Genomic DNA, 12,876 nt, shown 5'->3' on the forward strand with positions numbered 1-12,876 from the left:
GTTTATTATTATTATTATCATTAAAGAGTGAGACCGCAGACAAGGCGTGGGCAAAAACCAATTGAGAGCAACATTCTGCGGCCGCGCTCGCCTGAAACACCCTTACATCGCCTCCCTTCGTTCCCTCTCCTCTCACCTCACACGCTCCTCTTCTCCTCCTATCACCTCTCCATCTCGAGCGGGCGGATGCTCTGAGCCTCTGACATCACCCAGCTCCATTCTAATTAGCAGGAGACGTGTAGCCTCGCATTGCCCCGGCTCTCGAACACATGTTCTCTCCCAAAACAAACAGCAAGGCTTCCAGGGCAAACAGTGCGGGAGCCTGGGGGCCAACGGTCGCAATTATCAGGAACACTTCAAGTGGTTGGGAGCACAAATGTTTGGGGACACCACCAGACCAGAGTCCTCCCTGTCTGATTTCACTATGAGCTTTGATCAGATAGAAATAGATACAAACTAACCATTATTGCTGTACTAAATATGATAAATTGATTTTGTCCTGTGAGAAAAGAGAATATTGCTTTTTGAAAAAGTTGCAAATATAATCTTCTGTCAAGTAATAACCAAAGCGAGAAAAGCTGTTGTAACAATTTACTGAGAGACACTCCTTTAAGGTGTCAGAAACATATTCATTACAAATATCAGAACTAATATTATTAATATTGTGATATTAATAATATTAGTATGCAGCATTAGCATGTTGTGGAATTTCCACGATATAGCGCATCCATGCATGTATAATCCACGCACTATCATACCCAATAGATATGCACATACATTCATGTACATGTGAGAACACATTCAATGTTCACTCACACACACACACACACACACACACACACACACACACACACACACACACACACACACACACACACACACACACACACACACAAGACTGCTAAAATGTCATGTGTACTAACCTAAAAGAAGTCCTGTTCTCAAAATACAAGTGGACGTAGCTTAACTCCCTGAACATCTTGATAGTAGAATCCTCTGCCCCTGCCCCCACCTTTCTCTGTAAATATACTGTGTGTGTGTGTGTGTGTGTGTGTGTGTGTGTGTGTGTGTGTGTGTGTGTGTGTGTGTGTGTGTGTGTGTGTGTGTGTGTGTGTGTGTGTGTGTGTGTGTGTGTGCAACGACACGTTTCATCTAAAGGCCAGGATTTGCTATACACAATGACTATTCTTAAAATACATAAACACATAATGCCATCATATTAACAACACATGTGACAAAAGCATACCACACCATAGCATGACAGAAACTCCAAAACAAGAAGAAGAAAGATAGGATGGATGAAAACAACGCTTCCTGTTCCCTATACCAGATAGACAACACCATCTCCTCTACTGATATTGTTGTTGTGAGAACTCCAAACAGGGCTATAGTAAAGTCCACCCCCAGACGACAGGCACCAACAGCCATATCTGTCCCCAGAGAAATGATACTAGCTATCTCCAGGTAGCTTGTGAGGGTGTGGGGTGTGTGGGCAGCATCCTGCCCCCCGAAAACCTGGAAGAGGAAACTAATCCCAGGTCAAAGAGGGCCACAGTGTTGAGTGAGACTTCACACGGGCCAGGGTCTTCTGAGTGTATGCCCTCCCACCCCTTTAACCCCACCATCTTCATTAAAACCTGCACCTGGGCTTAAGATGCATCGTGGGGATTGGGGGAACCCCCCCCCACACCACTCATCAGTCCCTCCCAGTCCTACACAGCGAAACTCTTAGTGTAGAAATGTACCCTAATAGGTCCATGTCGTCCCTCCCTACTCACTCTCCACTTAGCTCCGTATTCACTCTCCACCTCCCCTTTCACCCTAACCCCCCTGCCCCCCCCCCACCACCCTTGGATGCTGCCATCCTATGTCAAGCTGGGAGACACAATATTGATCCAACCGTGGACAGGAATGGGAGATAACAGAGGGCCAGGAATGGACTCATCATCGGACGCAGAAAAATGATCGCCGAGGTCCAGGCTCAGCTCTCTCACAATTAATAATGGGACCTAATCAGGGGATGTTTTTCAGCACATCGGCCCAGGTTTCGGGAGCCCCAGGCTGCCAGTTGTCATCCGGTGTTGAGTGCGACGACGCAGAACCTGACCCGCGCCGGGATCAAATGAAATGATTCTGTCGCTGTGAGACTGATGTAACAGCAGACACACGCAAGCAAGCATGAATGCAAAAAACACACACACACACACACACACACACACACACACTTAATAATGTATTTATGTCCACATAAGAGATACAATACATGGACACAAATATACACACATTCACACATGAAAGGCAAGCTCATATAAGTTCTAATTAAATAGATAATCTCCTAAGTGTTACCTAGCAGTCTCTATCGTGAAATATGATAACACCTCTATTTGTACTATATGAATAATCTTTCTAACAGACACTTAAGAATGAGGAAGAGAGTGCAGCAGTTATATATTCTCCATAGCCAGCACCTCATTAAGTGTGTCCTTTCTGTCATTGACAAGTGGCAGGTGATGTGCAGCTGGGGGGTACACATCACAGAGGACCTGACTTGGAGTATGCACCATGGCAAAGAAGAGACAACGTCCTGAGGAAAAATCAAGGTCTCACAGATGGTACTGAGAGCCTTCTACTCCGCTACCACCCAGAGCATCCTGATGGGGGCCATCATCACCGTATGACGTATGGTATGGGAATAGTTCTGCAGAGGGTGCATAGGAAGTGTACTTGATGTACATATGCGTATAATTACTTTGCCATGCATTCTATTATACACCCCCCCCCCTATGCTGCACATCCCCTGTTGCTGCAATCTTGTTTCCTTATTTATTAATGTATTCATTCATATGGTACAGAACTAATCTTATTATTATTATTATTATTGTCTCCGCCAGGCCGAAGGCATGGCGAGAGAGTATGTTTTACCCTCCGTCCGTCCGTCCGTCCGTCCGTCTGTCCGTCTGTCCGTCCGTCTGTGGACAGCTAATCTCTGCCACCGTTGGCTTGATCGCAGCCAAACTGTGCACACACACTCCCTGGATGCCAATTCAGACCCTCTGCCCCAAAATTTTCACATGGGCTTGTTATAGCGCCACCAGGAGGCCGCTTTTGCTAAAACACATTTTATGACAGTACTCCTACAAAATGTGTCCAAACGTCACACAAATCGGTACACAGTATCTCTATAGTCATTAAACCAAACAACTTTTTCAGATTTCTCATATTCCATCTGGATTGGCTAAAAATGGCTTCCAAAGTTTGCAGGACTGCTCCGTTTTGAACAAAATGCCTCAAATCATGAACACAGCATGCAATTTCCGTGAAATTTTGCACGCACATTCTCACTAGGCTGAGGAAGAACTGCCACTTGAGAATTTTGAAATCAGCCTCATGGTGGCGCTACAACAGGCTGCTTTGTGTTTTCACCTATAACTGCACCGATCTGTGTAAAACTTTGTATGTGCACTCCCTAGAGGTCAAGGAAAAACCTTTGACCTGCATTTTTCACATCTGCCTTTTATAGCGCCACCAGGAGGCAGACTTATGTAAAACATATTTCTTTACATTACTTCTTCCGATTTTATCCAAATTTCACGCAAATCAGTACACATGATCTCTATAGTCATGTGATCAAGGCGGATCTGTTTAATTTTTCATATTCCATCCCGATTGGCTAAAATTCACATCTTAAGTTTGCAGGTGTGGCCCGTTTTCAACAAAATGCCGCAAATCATGAACGCAGCGTCCGATTGTGGTCAGACTTTGCACGCACATTCACACTATGTTGAGGAACAAATGCTACCCTTTTAATATTTGCCTGTTATAGCGCCACCAGCAGGTCTAATTTAGCAAAACAAATTTTTTGAACAAAATTCCTCAAATCATGAATGCAGTGTCCGATTGCCGTGCAAGGCCTAAGAAGAAATGGCACCCTTTTCACATTGGCCTGGCGGAGACCTGTGCTCCGAGGAGCACTTTTTCTAGTTGTTGTGTGTATTGTATTGCTGATGTTGTCACACTAACATTTTGCTGCTTCTACATGTTTAAGTAAGTGACAAATAATTCTTGATTCAATTCCAACAGACACAACACATTTGTACTATTATGACTTGAGGGTTTTTTAAGTTTGTTGACCATATTAGACAAATTGTAGTAACTTACTGTACATGCTCTTATGTCAGACTCATCGTATGATGTCAGAGCAAAATGGCCACTATGTGAAAATGGTTAACTGGCACACATACTTTAGGCAGTAGATACCATGGAAGGAAGGAGACAAAGCCACAATAATGAGATGATAAAAAAAATGGTGGCTTACAAAATACATCTCACTTCACATCAAAAAGAAACAAAAAAAGATAAATCACAAGGGAAGTCTGAACCGGATTACAGAATTTAAATGATCAAAGACCACATCATAATGGGGGGAAAATGCAGTAAAGCCACACGCATGTGATGTTATTTAATTGTCTTTCCAATAGATTAGTCTGCAGTACCACGCTATATTTCCTGCCTAGGGCTATGTTTATAACATGACCAACAGCAACACAGTAACTACTCCTAGCTAGCCAGCGCCCAGTCAACAGTGGCGTCACACGGCTGCGCCAGCCCTAAGTCTGTGTTATTGTTACCGGTAGCATTACCACGCTTAAGCGCGACAACATAATTTGTAACAATAAGAACAAATTAGCACGATGTCATCTGTGTACAACGTTCACTTATAGGTCTCCAAAAGAAGAGGGTGGGTGAGGGAGAGCGAGAGAGAGAGAGGCACGACACGCATGCAGGAACAATCTTGCACCAAAAACAAAAAATGTCTCACTACAGTTTTGTCTCCCAAACACAGGAGAGGCTCAAGTTTCGGGCTTTGCGGTCTCCTAAATGTATATCGAAGTACACATCGGGCTCCGTGTCACTACTGTTTACTTGAAAGTGATTTATGGGGCTTTTTGGGAAAAGAGGGTAGGGTGATGTGGTTTTTTTCGAGGGGCTGAGCAAGTTTCACGGTGCAATTGACCAAGAGGTCAGGCTACTGTGACGGTTAAGCATTTCACTTGAAAATTCATTAATGAGAATTATTTATCCAACAGAAAGGCAAGAAAGAAAATCCCCCTGCAGTACACAGAACTCGTTCGTGTCCGTAACAAAATCCACAATCACATCAAAAGCCATTAGGAGAAATATTCAAACGAGGCCACACACTTTGGTTCTTTTTGTCCTGTGGTCTGTTGGGTTTGGAAACACTGAGCATAATGCTTGTGCAAATGCCAGGCGTAATTGCATGTGAGTAAGATAAACATAGTTTACATGCATGTCAAATAAAGCAGCCGTGCCAGACTGTCCAGGATCTACCATACCTCTGTGTTGCCTTCCTCTGCACTGACAAGCCCTATTGTCTTTGGCTTTACAGAGAACATGACAGCTTGTCCAACTGGTAGAGTACCATTTCATGTAGGGTGTTCAGTGTGTGTGTGTGTGTGTGTGTGTGTGTGTGTGTGTGTGTGTGTGTGTGTGTGTGTGTGTGTGTGTGTGTGTGTGTGTGCGCACACGCGCATGTGTGTTTGAGAGTTCAGTACATATGTGAATACTTGTACCTGTGGGTATTTACTGTATGTGTGAACAGTGGTGGAAAAAGTACTCAAATTTTGTACTAATCAAAATGTACTTGAATTAAAGTACAAAAGTATAGGCATCAAAATATACTTAAAGTACCTAAAGTAAAAGTACTCATTATGCAGCATGTCCTGTTTCACAAGTTATCATATTATCAAGTTATAAAATGTATAAAAATCTTTTGAAAATAGCTGATCTACAAGCTCACAATGGGTGGCATTGTGAGCTTGTAAATCGGCTATTTTCAAATAGCCAAAGTTTAAAATAGGGCTGAAGTGGTTAATGTCGTATGTTTTGTAATAATAATCAAAATCTACAAAGTAACTTGTAACTAATGTTTTCAAATAATTGTAGTGGAGTAAAAAGTACAATATTTGTCTCTGAGTGCTTGTACTTAGTTACTTTCCACCACTGTGTGTGCATAAAGTATTCGCCTTTTCCCACATAATGTGTGTGTGTGAGTGAGTGTCTCACACATAGCTACAGTACTCATCTGTGCAAATACAGTACATTAGACATGCCCAAAGTGCATGTGCATCATGCATGATGGGTACCCTGTCCGCCTTATGTGCTCAGCAAATATGACATTATGGAGGCATGGTGGTGTACTGTCAGAGGAGATATGAAGAGATAAAAAAGCTCTTTGGCAGGTTGGGAGAAGACAAGATCTGCTCACAATGTAACCAAAATCAGGGGCATGAAGCTTCCCACATGTCAAGTTAACATGCATGATGATGATGACTGTCATAGAATGTTTTTGACGAATGATGTTTCATGTGAGGACAGTGCTTGAGATGCAGAACGATGAAATGGTCAGTCAAATAATGCTGTCGCAAAAGTAACAAATCCACTCAATCAGTCCCATGCATATCAAAGCAGGTAATGTGGGCAGATTATGATTATGTGGCAAGACTGAGGTGTACTGAGGAGCATGGAGGTCTTAGTTCACAGGACACAGAAATTAGTAATATTGAAATCTGGTGTTTGTTTTAAGTTTTGTCCACATCCACCAATGATGGAAAGCATCGCAACCAGAGACCAAATCTGGCCCAGAGGGACGAGCACTGAGAGGGGGATCTGGTGTCAAAGCGGGTGTGCAAGCAAAGCCAGGAGAAGCGGGTATGTGTACTGCTCATAATATGCAATATATACCTGGCATAGACGGCCGTAGATCTGCCATCTTGGCCGGAGTACGGACATTGTTGAAATGACATCTAAACAATGGCCATAAAACATACAGATTTTAGCTTCTTCCTGAGAATTAATTCTTTGAACAACATTCAATACTGTTGTTTAGCACAGACAGCATTAGCTTGTACAAAAAAATACAGGACAATATTGTCTGTTGTGCCTATTTAGCCAGTCATTTTTTTTATAATATAGGCCAGGGTTGGAAACAATGACGTATACAAATTTAAACCCAGGTTTAGTCTGATATTAATAACTCTATACCATATCAACATAGACATTGTGTCCTATAATTTTCTTATGATCCTGGAACGATTCCATGAAAGCCATCTTGTGTGACTGTTTAAGAATGTATTTTTGATCAGGAATGCTCTTATCCATTCAACTTATTTGTACCATACAAACATTAGTATGTCCTCTCATTCCTCTAGGCTGACGGTGAGCCTGGCACACTGAATTGGTTCCAGCCATCTTGATTTGTTTTGTGTAAAGCACTTACAGCTGCACTCTGTATCTTTCATGTCCTACTGGGGATTTGAACCCAGGTCCCCTCTACAAGTGCTGAAGTTTTTGACTGGGATACCAGTCCTACATACAGACGTCCTGAGTTCAGTATTGATTAATATTGCTTAACCACTCGCACCGTCGGGACTCCCACCAGAACACCCACCAAAACGTAATAAAGACTAAAGCGATGTAGCTGTGTTTATTTGTCCCATATGCTGAATGTGACTGTGAATGTACTGTACATTTGCTGACTGTCTCCTTTAAGGCAGCTTCACACTGTACGACTTTTAAAGTGGTCATCAGATCGTTAAGCAATTCACACTACACAAGCCTCTTTCTTGAAATCAGCTGTCGTATATCATTGTGGTTTTCACACTATACGATTGATCGCCGACAAGGGATCACACGCTGCAAGATATTTCACCAGTATGCGATCCAGACCCGATACATACATACATTTGTTTTTATTCCAATTCATTTTAACCGACGTCTCACGAAAACGTGCAAGGCTCTCGTGATATATGCTCGAGACCGAGACAGGACGCTATTGATTGACATGAAATAATTCTCAATTTCTCTGTATGTCTCTCGAAGAAGAAGAAGAATGGGTGTGTGTGTGTGTGTGTGTGTGTGTGTGTGTGTGTGTGTGTGTGTGTGTGTGTCTGTTCACAGCGTTCAGTGTTCCCCTCTACACCAAATCTCATCACCGGAAATAGCCGGTCTACAAGCTCACAATGCGTTGCGAGCTTAGATTGCCTACTTTCGGTGAATGTTTCCCCAGAATAGGGATGCTAGGGTTCAAGTGGTTAAAACTTGTGCCATGTGTCAGCATGTAGAGTGTTACTGTATATGCTGTCATCGTGTCTGTGCACTCAAGCCACCAAGACAAATTCCTGCATCTGTATTCTACTCTGATTTGTACTGATTCTGATTCTGACAACGAGTGCACTGTTAGCTGGTCGAAAACCGTGAGCAGAACAATACAAGCCACATGCGGCCCTCTATGACTACAAACCACATGAAACAAATAAGGTGGGGGTATGAGGAGAAGGAGAAGTGGGGGCTGGGGGGGGGGGGGGACCAATTCAATCCAGATATGAGTCCAGATTTAAACATTGAACGGCGGGCGGCCCTGATTCCAAACACGAAAGGACCACCCCCAAAGGCACCCTGCGGTCTCAAGCGAAAGACAAATGGACCGCCAGGGCCTGGTGGCATCAGAGGAAAATAGATCCGGTTACAGTGATGTATGAAATAATATGAGTTGAGTTTTCTCTGGTGTTTGTTGGGTTGCACACCGCATGCTTCCGGGTATTCAAGGAATGTCAACGTAAGAGAGGAAAAGCGGGGGGTGGGGGGCGGTGGGGCTTGCACGGAAGAAAGGTGGGGGGTGGGGGGGGGGGGTAGTTGGATGGAGCCAAGCGAAGGGGATGGGAGGAGATAAAGAAAAAGGTGGAGGAGAAGAATTTGATTCGCTTCCATCCTTCTGTGCTTTGGCATGGCAAGAATGGGTCTGTTTTTAAAATTGTATTATTATTACTTTGGGAGGAGGGGGAGGATACAGAGGGAGAAGTGTGTGTGTGTGTGTGTGTGTGGGGGGGGGGGGTTAGGCGATGTTTATTGGTTTCTGCCAAGCCAGTCAGAGAAGCAAACACAAGCCGAGTGAAACCTGATCGCCTGGCACCGTGCCTGGGTCAGCCAGCCAGCGACGGAGCAGAGTGCCGCAGCACAGCACACTGCAGCATAGGGGGAAAACACTGATAAACACACACACAGCCAGATCGCAGGTCATCCAAATAATCAAAAGATGAACAGGCCAGATAAAAAGGCCTGAACCATAAAAGACCAAGATCACAACATCTGTAACGGGTGAAACTCCTCAAAAAATGTATGGAATAGGAGTACGGGGGTCGGGGGTAAAATAGACGTTTGTCAAAGGTTTGATTGAAAGATGACTTTCAAGTGTCTCCCAGTTTGTATGGGGGACTTTTTCCTCAATTGAAGTTTACCAATCCCCCACCCCCACCTTCAACCCAACACCCCCACCTCCTCTACAGCCCAATAGGAAAATCCCTCTGTGGCCAGGCATTCCTTTTTAACTTGATATGCTTGTGAATGGCCCCCAGTTCAGCACCAGTGCTGCTCTGCTCCACTAATGAACACAGGGCCCACAGACGGCGTTGTCTGTGAGCCCGGCTACGTTCCACGATCGCCCTGGAAAACAGGATCCAGCTGCCCTACCACCACCCTGTCATTAGAGGGGAAAACACCCCCTTCCGTTCCCCTTTTACCCTCCAAAGCCCAGTTAAATGTGTACCCCCTCCCCACATCTCACACTCACCTATATCCTCTGCTGCCCCTGACCTTGTCTTTACCCCTGGTAACCTGCTTTCAGTTTCACCCCCCGTACCCCAGCTGGAGCAGAAGACCACATCTCAGGCTTAGTCTTGAACTCAGTGTGTAGAGCCTTGGCTTCCCAGGGCCCAAGTCACTCAGTCAGAAAAATATGAAAGATAGATCTTCATCACATGACTCCAGAGATAATTTGCTCCAATGTGTGTGAGGTTTTGATCAAATCTGTAGGAGTAGCGGCAAACATGTGTTTTGAAGAAAATACAAGATGGCTGTGGACAGTTCAGAAACCTGCCTACCAATGACAACATGGATGGTAGTTTATTTTATAGTACTAGATTTTCAGGACGCTACACAGCCTTCAGACCTAGTCCTATGTTAACCACACGTGGCCCCTGGTGTGGCTATTCTGATGGCAGACCGCAGACCAGTGTTGTTGCCAAGTTTGGTGCGGATCGGAGCAACGGTGCGCCTCGCAGGTCCGCATGTTACATTTGTGACATCCACCGCCCGCCTGCCTGCCGTCGGTTGACCCTCAAGGCTCGATGACACAATCATCTCTAGCAAAGAAGAGATTACCTATTTGGGATGTATTCTTGATACCTGACAGGTGAAAGCAGGGCAAGAAAGGTAGTCAAAAGAATAAACCAGAGAACCAGATTTATGGGCAGAGTTTCCTCTTTTGTCAACCCTCAGGCCCCTCTCAGGGGCCCTGATTCAGCCCCTTTTTGACTATGCGTGCTCCTCTTGGTACTCCAACACCTGTCACTGAAGACTAAGCTTCAAACCTCCCAAAACAAACTGATTCGACTACTTCTCGGACTGGGGCCCATGACCCACCTCTCTCCCACTCACTTTGCCAGCCTAGGCTGGCTCAGGGTGGAAGACAGGGTTAAACAACTAAAAATGGGACTGGTCTTCAAAATTGTAAATAGAGATTTGCCCGAAATGCCCCCTATACCCGCATATCTGTATAAATCCCTCAAAAAAGTTAGTGACACCCACAGTCAACTAGAGGGAGCGTAAACAACAATCTGGTACCACCCACCCATAAAACAAACATGGGCAAATTCTCCTTCTACAGCACAGCCACCAAGGTATGGAATAGTCTAACCCCATCCCTCAAAAAAATGCAGTTGGCTGGGCTCATTCAAAACAGCCCTAAAAACTCATCTTTCTGGAGGCCAAAAGAGGAGCTAATACCAGTTTCCCTGTAGACAGGCGACCCCCCTCCCCTTTTTTTTTGTATATATATTTTTTATTTTTCATGCTTTTTTTGTACATAGTGGTATTTTTTCTCTGTATTTTTATGTTGATTTTTGAACTGTTTGGTTGCTACTATATACGTCTATGAAATTAATTCAAGGACCCCAAAGGAAACAAGTCCACAAGGATTTTTTTGGTCGGACCTTTTAGACAAAAGTATTATAAATGTAACTGTTGTTTTACATTCTTTTGCCTAATACAAATGTAAATCAATTTCAAATTTCATATAGGCAGGTCTCTGAAGCTGAACTGTCCACTGTCCCAACTGTGAGATGAAGAGTGAGTAGGCAACTCTACTCCCTGCCCTGTTATGAGTACGCTGTTAGTCAACATTCTGAGTCAAACTCTGCAGTATACAGTATGTGCAAATGTATCAGGTAAACAAACCTGATCCTGACAAGCTCCCACTAACATAAAGACATTTGTCTGGGATGGATCTGTACCAATCTGTACAGATAGTGGATAAATATCCTCTGAGCGTGGACAATGTGTGCGGGTTTTGTGGCGGGGCTGAAATTCCAGGCTGATAAGTCTAATCAAAGTCTGGTTGTACTGGTGGTGTCTCTGTGGGCAAACACATACAGCCAGACACAAGCAAGCATGCACGCACACACACACGCGCACAGAAACACGCACGCACGCACACACACTTTCAACCACATGCATTCAACCACAATCATGCAGATACACACAAACGTGGACACACACTCACTCGGCCCAGCTGATACCAGCATCAGGGTAGAGTGAAGACATATCTAATATGCTGAGTGAAAAGTAAACATCTCTGTGGCATCAGGGCTTCACACTCACTGACAAACCAACAGACACAAAACAAGCGTTGGGTGACAGAGACCTTGCCTGTCTGCTGGGACAGGAGACCAGGGTGGGGCTGAAAGGTTGAGTGGTTCAATGAATGAATGGATGGATGGATGCATGGATGGAAGGATAGAACGCAGAAACAACGACAACATTTTTTTGTACATTAATGCCCTACTTCATTATACAATAGCAACGATATAACACAGCTGTTAGCAAGGGGAAATTGGGGATTATCTAGCTATAAAGAGGGTGCTTTTATACAAAATATTTCACATTGTAAATGCTGATTGAAAATTACATTTTCCAATAATGTTTGCTCAACACGAGTGTGTGCACTATTATCTGAAGCCTACCCCATAGTTGGGCTTGCTGTAGGTCACTTTGTAATGTCGGCTAAACATAATACATACATACTCTGCATTTAGTGACAAGATGCAATCGGAACATCCACGTACTGTAAGATCATTGGATTGTATAGGGCCTACCTATGTAGGATTGTGTAGCCAAAACATAAAGTGGTTTGATTTTTGCCATGCAACACCGTCGAAGATGATGTGTAAACCACACTTGAGTGGTTAACACATTGACTGCCATCGGCTAATCTCAGAACGTCCATCGTAGTGCCAAGCAATTTCTTACCTTTTTTGTTTTTTTGATTCCGTCATAGGCCCCGCTAAATCCGTTTAAAATCCGCGTTCATTTGGTTCGACACAAACACGGGACCCGACCGAACAAAACGCTGAAAACCGTGCGGCGATCCGACACTGCATTCTGGAGAACGAGAGGAAAACGCTAAAATGGTGGATGCGGTGAGAAAAACAACAAGCCAGAGATAATGGCGTCCAAAGTTGACCGCTAGACAGGAAACGGAGGCGGGAGAAAAACCGGAAACAGTATTATTTCGTTTCCGGTCCGCCCACTTCGAGACCGGAAGTGCAAAAAAAATCCGGAATCTGCACCTGCACGATTTAACATGGGAAAACTACGGGACTACGGGCTACGGGAACGGCAGTTAACGGTTGGATTTAACGGCCCGTAGGACTACGGGCCTGGCAGTGGATGTGTTAACTGCAAACGCCCGGTATTTACACTGAACTGGTACACGTACAATCTCCACTGCGTCCTCGAAGATTC

Source organism: Gymnoscopelus microlampas (assembly GCF_963454915.1).
Source record: "Gymnoscopelus microlampas genome assembly, chromosome: 4".
NCBI classification, from domain to species: Eukaryota; Metazoa; Chordata; class Actinopteri; order Myctophiformes; family Myctophidae; genus Gymnoscopelus; species Gymnoscopelus microlampas.